The 7,407-nt window shown below is 46.1% G+C and overlaps 1 pseudogene; it reads right to left on the reverse strand.

Annotated features, from left to right (window-relative positions):
- Nucleotides 1–3,498: 3,498 nt before the first annotated feature.
- LOC116082424 lies at nucleotides 3,499–4,100 on the reverse strand (annotated as a pseudogene).
- Between the last annotated feature and the right edge of the window lie 3,307 nt (nucleotides 4,101–7,407).

Here is a 7,407-nt window from a genome sequence, read left to right on the forward strand (position 1 = left end):
GACAGCTACATCTCTCAGTGACCTTTCCTTTTAGAATGATGGATATGGATTCTACCCGTGAGGTGTGACTCCTAGTAGAGAGAAGGAAGAAAGTACTACTTGGTGGTCTACGATGTGCAGGCTCTGGCTGATGTAAACCTTACAAGGACTTGTCTCGCTGAGCCCTCACACAGCTTCATGGGTCTAGGCAGCTGTGACCTTGGTCATGACATTCTATAGGTTCTTGTTGCATAGTTGAGACACCACAGCTGCAGCATGACATTGAGATCCAGATCCAGCTCCCTGACACCTACTTTTTTGGCTTTGTCATTTCATAATTAACCCGTGTTGAATCTTCCTCTGCCGACAACATCAAGAATTATTTTGACTTCTGAACTACAACCTCACTGCACAATCACACTTTATAGGAGTGTGTTACTTAGCCAGGTGGGAAGTCTTTAAGGCACTGGGAGGCATGGCCATTGAAGGGAAGTCCGAGACCCTGCCCCTTCCTGCCTCTTCATAATTTCATGAGATGAACAGTTTCATTCCATGTGAACCGTTGTTTCACCACAGGCCTCAGAAGCAAAAGGCTCAACCAGTCATGGTCTGAAACCTCCAGGACTGTGAGTGGAAGGAGACTCTCTCACTTTTTAACCTGAGTGTCTCAGGTCATTTGTTACAGCAATAGAAAGATTACATACCCATGAGTCTCCAGTAAGGACTTAACAAAGGTAAATGCTGATGGCTTGAACGAAACCTAAGATAAAGTAGATTCTCAACAAATAGTAGCTACATTTTTTCTTTTGTATTTTGAGTGTGTGTGTGTGTGTGTGAAGTGTTATACAATTATGCATGTCCTTGTAGACACTAGCTGTATTAGATCAGCCCCCTCCACACATATATGAGCTCATTTAGTCTTTATTACTGCCTCACAGGCCCCATTAGCGATTAGAGCTTCTATATGATTGGGAGTGGGGGTACGCAATTCAGCCCATAGCAACAGGAATAATAGCTATCAAGTGATAGTTGGTAGATGTGTGACACTCTCCTCACTCATTAAAAATTAAAGTCAGGGCCTTCACACTTGCAAGGCAAGTGCTAGCTATTAACCCCAGCTGGCCTGCAATTCACTAAGGAGTCCAAGCTGGCCTCCCATGCCTGGCTTGTTATTTTCATTATAAGTACCTAGAGCTGGGGACTGAAAGATGGTTCGGTGCATAAGAATGCTTCCTATACACGCATGAGCCCTTGAGCTTGAATCCCCTGAACCTACTTAAAAGGCCAGACATGGCTGCATGTGCCTATGTCCCCGGTCTTGAGGAGTAGAGGCAGGCAGATCTTAAGAGTTGGCTTGAATAATTTAAAATATATAAACATAACAATGAAAGAAAATCAGAGTAACGAAACTCTTGACGTACAGCTGGAACTGTGTGGTTCAGCACGTGCTGAACTTAAAAGAGCAGACTGTTAAAACTGCAGGAACATCCTTGCTAAGCAGCTTCTATCGGAAGGTTTAATTATGTATATGTCCAATTACACTCTACTAAATGCTCCATCACTTTCTAACTCCTGTGCTACATTTGGCTCTCATCTGTCCTCTTGAGATCGTCTTAGTCTGTGTATCTGAGTGGAATCCTCAGGCAATAGTTACCACTGTGTGTCTCTTTCCAACACTGTTCATTTTAGTTGATGTTGGTAGCTTAAAACTTGCTGTGGATGAAGTATTTAAAGAAATCATAAGATTGTATAAATTGGGGCTTTTTTATTATTTATTTCTTAGGTGGGCAAGCATCTGCCTATATGTATATGGATGCATTGCATGTGTGCCTGGTGCCCTAGAAGGTCAGAAGGTGTCGGCTCCCCTACATCTGAAGGTATGGATCATTGTGAGCCACCATTGGGAAACAAACCTAGCTCTTCTGCAAGAGCAATAACTTCTCTTAACCACCAAGCTATCTCTACAGCCCCTGGAACTTTAATTTTTAATGGGTGCATTGATTGTTAGACATCTACCAATCACCATTTGATAAGTATCATTCTGTTGCTATGGACTGAATTGGGTTCCCCTGCTGCAATCATATAGAAGCTCCAGTCCCTTATGAGACCTATGAGGAGGTAATAAAGATGAAATGAGCTCATGTGTGATGAGGAGCAGATCTAATAGGGCTGATGTCCTGCCAAGGAGAGAAGGTGGGGACTGGAGAGATAGCTTAGTGGTTAAAAGAGCTTGATGCACAACCATGAGGCAAGAGTTCTGGTCCTAGCACCTATATAGCAATCCTGGTGTTCCATGAGCATCTGTAATCCCAGCTTGAGGGGAAAGCAGAGACAGGAGAATTACTGGGGCTGGCTTCGAATGTATCCTAGAAAATGTGAGATACAGGGAGACACACACACACACACACACACACACACACACACACTATCAGCATCCCCTCTTTAAAAAGAAGGGGACAGTAGGGAACTGTTTCTGCTTTATAAGCATAAATCCAGATCCAGAAGACTGCTGTTCATGAACTGGGAAGGAAGACTTCCCAAGTCTTGGACCATGCTGGCACCTGGGTGATGCAGGACTGTGAGAAAATAGATTCTGGCTTTTGGACCCCTCTGTCTATGGTGCAGTTATGAGCATGGGCAAACTAACACGCACAGTGGTGTTAGTGTTGTTATTATTAAAGTGCAATGTTGGTGTACAAGAGAGCTACTCTTCTCCTCTCTATTCTTTTTACACCCACCCCCACCCTTCATACTCCCACCTCATCCCTCACCTGGGGGTGAAAATGGGAGGCAGAGGTAGAGGCTGAGCTTTCTGAGTTCAAGGTCAGACTGGACTACAGAGTGAGCTCCAGAGACACACTATTTAGAGAGACTATCAAAAGGAAAAAACAAAAGAGATAAAGGTAAAAGGAAAAAGGAAGAGAAAAAGAAAGAAGAAAGAAAACCAAAGCCCTTCACTCCTACCTCTTTCTTAGATGGGGTCCTCACACTACACATGGCCTATGGAGGTCCAAGATACTGTGTGCAGGGCTTTGTGGCTGCAGCTTGTGATCACACTTCTGCGTTCAGGGGCTGAACCCCAGTCACTGGATTTCTCCCATTGTTTGTTTGTTTGTTTGTTTGTTATGTTGGAATTATGACTTTGGTTCTATCTTCACTCTTTATTTGGAAAACAGGGCAACATTAAGTTTTAGATTTTTAAATGAATTAACATGGTAATAAAAGGATGGCCTGAATTTGGAGAGTAAGTGGTTTTCCAGTTTGGAGATAGGAGGTGCAAGATCATCTCTAAAGGAGAAGAGAACACATACTCAGTGAGCCACCAAAGGGCTTGGCTCCCACTCACTGAGGGCAAGCGGTGCAGTCCAGCTAACCGTCCATGATCTTTGTCACAGCAAATCAGAGCCTCCAATTGTTCAAAGTAATTGTAGGTACAAGAGAGACAGCAACTCCAGACTGACTTATAAATTGATCTGGATAATTATGAAGTGTTCCCCATTCCTAAGGTGGCAAAAATCTTCAGAGTGACTGCTGGTGTCAGGGACCTTTCACGTGCTCCCAGTTGTTCTACAGTGCATACAGACTGGTGAGTGCCAGTCCCGCCAGGCCACAGCGTGCTATTCCTCAGAGACCACCTGTACATTTATACAATACTCCAGTCATGGCTCCAGCTGCTACTGTGTTGAGGGCATCTTCTGCACCCTGTGTTTTCTCAATGATAACAACTAAGGCACTATAGACCAAAGCCAGGGAACCTAGAGTATTAACCCAAAGTGCCCCTTGTCTAGTCACCATATGCAAGATCTGTACATTTCTTGGTTCTGTCCTAAACGAGGACCATTCATTGCCCCGAAGACAGCCCCTGCAATACAACATCCTTCAATGGTAAAGAAAGCTAGTTCAAATCTGCCTTGGGTTTTATTAGCTCTAGTTGGCAAAACAAATTCATCAGTATCCTGACTGAGATAGTGTGGATCCACATTTAAATAAGGAGACGGGGTTCATACCAGTCAGTGCAGGTCGCCGGCCAAATCGGTGTTCGAGTAACCCGCTCCTCCCACTCCTAAGAAGCCAGCTAACCTGCTAGTGGATTTGTTGCCACTTCCTCTGCCACCCTCCATGAGGTCCCAGTAAATGGTGGTGGGCTTCCCTCCACCACTTCAGGCTGGGGTTGTGTTCTTCACCATGGCCCTGGCAGCAACAGCAGGAAGACCAGCGTTGCTACTGCCACCTTCACATGTTGACCTCTCTCCCAGTTTTGTTTTGTTTTTTTTTTGTTTTTTTAAAGATTTATTTATTTATTATATGTAAGTACACTGTAGCTGTCTTCAGACACACCAGAAGAGGGCATCAGATCTCATTACGGGTGGTTGTGAGCCACCATGTGGTTGCTGGGATTTGAACTCATGACCTTCTGAAGAGCAGTCGGTGCTCTTCCCCACTGAGCTATCTCACCAGCTCTCTCTCCCAGTTTTTAAAATCATCCTTTGAAGGAGAGATTTTTGATTCATATTTTGTGTGTGTGTGTGTGTGTGTGTCTGTCTTTCCCCCACCCCTCCCCCACTGCCCCTTAAGCTCAGACATCATACCTATGAAACCACTGCTTAATCCAAGGCCACAAAAATCTAGCCCTATGCTTTCTTTTGGAGTATTATAATGCTAATTAGGTCTTTAATCCTAGCTGGGCTAATTTTGCATCTGACACAGGTGGTTCCCACTCTGCTCTTTGATATCTATTATTTACTGGACCATTTGCTCACCATAAAGTCATGGGCTAGTTTCTAGGCTCTCAGGTCTATCCCATTGACTGACAGAGTTCTAGAAAACACACAGAGCCACCTGGGATTCTGATAGGGTCCATGTTGAATCCGTGCATCAGTTAAGGAGTAGGTCAGAGCTTTACAGGACAAAAGGTTCTCTGTGAAGCTGGGAGAGGCACTGGCAGACAGCCTAACTGTTCTGTGATAGTCCCAACGGGCTGTCTCATACAGAGCTATCTTGGCTCAAGCCACAGGACCCCATGCCCCCAGACACATGAGGAAAGATGTGGAGGGCAGGGCAGGAATACCCGAGGGAAAGGAGTATCCATCTGCTTATCAGCCAGGCGTAAGTGTGTGTGTGTGTGTGTGTGTGTGTGTGTGTGTGTGTTACGTGTAGTTCTCAGAACAACTTGTGGAAGTCAGCAAGTCAGTCGCGTGGGTCTGGAGATTGGACTCAGGTCATCAGTTTTGGAACAAGTACCCTTACTTTCTCAACCATCTCACCAACCCAAGATATTAATTCCAAGACACGGGCCTCGGAGCAGGATAAATGGTAATAAGGATGTTAAGGTGTCCAGTATTACCATTAGTAATGTGTCCGAGCTCTCCAAGGCCTGACACAGGGGTTTGCTGAATGAGTGAGATTTAGATTTAAGCCCATAACCATTTGCCATCATATGTCATGGGTGTTCAGGAATGCTATGTCACACCTGGTTCTTCAAGGTTAGTCAAGCATACCCAAACAGGCTGCTGCCTGAAGGAGAGAGCACGTTACTCCTGGGCCATCAAGGAGGAGCTCGCATGGACCCAGACAGCTCTCCAGGCAACAGTGAGTACATAGAGGCTGACAACATGTTCCAATATTGGTAAGTCCTCACCAGCATATCTGTGCAGGACTGGCCAGCTTTGTTTGGGATGCCTTACACACTAGAGTTTTTGTTCACAATTGCACAGCAGGCTGATGTGGAGAAATTCACTCCTCTTTGCCCCTAAGTCCACCAGTGGATAAGAACACTGCACTTCTGGCTAGTAGTAGTCCTCACCACTAGCTTCAAGTTCTTCTCTACCAGGCTGCCTCCATCCTCATGTATGTCCTCTGCCTCATCACCAGAGGGCATACCTTTCCAGGGAGCAGTGATGGGTTAGGAAGAAGAATCTCTTGGGAACCTGGCTGGCGCCCCAGATATGGGATAGAAAATGCTGGGCCTTGTCAAGGTTCTTGCCCTCCTGGAGCTGACATTCTAAGGTGACCCACCCACCATGTAAGAATACACACACTCAATGGAAGGGAAGCAAGTAAAGCCCAGAAGGGGAATCGACACTCAAGTGGGTGGAGTGAGGAGGCCCTTCTAGAGCATGTGCAGTCTTAGAAATGGTTTCAACATCTTTGCTTTGGGAGGGGAGGGGAGGGGAAGAGGTGATGTCAATGATTCAGGCAGAGGTGATGAGCCATTGAGACAGGCAGGTAACTCTCACGCAATATTTGCTGAGAGGCAGGGTGATAGCATGAATGGATGAGAGAGTGGGAAGTCAAGGGCAATATCAAGGATTTGGTAACAGGCTTCAGTTTCCTCGTTCATAGAACAATGGTGTGACCCAGCATATTGATAGCATGGAATGAGCTGGTGTAGGTCAAAGACTTGGCAAGGCTTGTGACCCAGGGAGTACTAAAGAGGTGGTCTCTCATCTGCAAGTTAGGGAAGATCTATCCACATCATCCTTGAATGTGGAGTCCTCTGGATCTCTCTCTCTCTCTCTCTCTCTCTCTCTCTCTCTCTCTCTCTCTCTCTCTCTTTCTCTTTCCCTCTCTCTCTCTGCTGTCATCTCCTCAGAGAAGTATTTCCTGGTTGCCCCACTTCCTCCAGTTCCTAACCTTGCTGGCCAGCACTGCCCCTGTTGAAGGAGCCCAAAGTGGTAGTGACCCACCATTTGTATCTTAATGTGTCTGCCATCACCTTTATCTTCAAGTTCAAAGTTCAAAGTTCCCTGGTCAGGTTCTCACTAGAAACTCATGGTTCTCCCCCTCCCTACTCACACCTGCCTCAGTGGGGTTCAGGTCAGGGTGGAGACGTTCCCAGGCAGTCAGGATAGGTGCAGGTATGGTAGAGTTCCTCCCTCACTTGTGTGGGCCTGATATGTGGGCCTCAGTGTAGAGCCAGGGCTGTTCTAGAAACTTAGGCTGGTTGGCTAAAGAGAAGAGGGAATAACACATTTATTTATACAGCTCTCAATTGTTTTGTTTTTGAGACAGGGTCTCTCTATTTAGTCCTGGCTGGTCTGGAACTTGATATGTAGACCAGGCTGGCCCTGAAATCCTCTACCTCCCAAGTGCTGGGATTAAAAGGTATGTTCCTAGAGAGCTTGTTTGGAGATTCTAGCAGGGGAGTGCAGCTATTTATATACCCTTGACTGAAGACCAGTCCTCCTCTACTTGGGTGAAGGTCGTCCTCTTCGACCAAGCGCAACCAAGTGCGCAGCTTCGGGAGAGACGCACATGGAGTGGTAAGGGAGGAAGGGGACACCCGCCTAGCCAGCCAGATCAGCTGAATCAACCCTGGTGATCAATGGGGTGACAGATGTCATAGCCAGATGAACTAACCAGTACCCTCAGAGCTCCCAGGGACTAAACCACCAACCAAGGAATACACATGGTGGGACTGATTGCTCT

The sequence above is a fragment of the Mastomys coucha genome, unplaced genomic scaffold (genome assembly GCF_008632895.1).
Source record: "Mastomys coucha isolate ucsf_1 unplaced genomic scaffold, UCSF_Mcou_1 pScaffold7, whole genome shotgun sequence".
In the NCBI taxonomy this organism is placed as follows: Eukaryota; Metazoa; Chordata; class Mammalia; order Rodentia; family Muridae; genus Mastomys; species Mastomys coucha.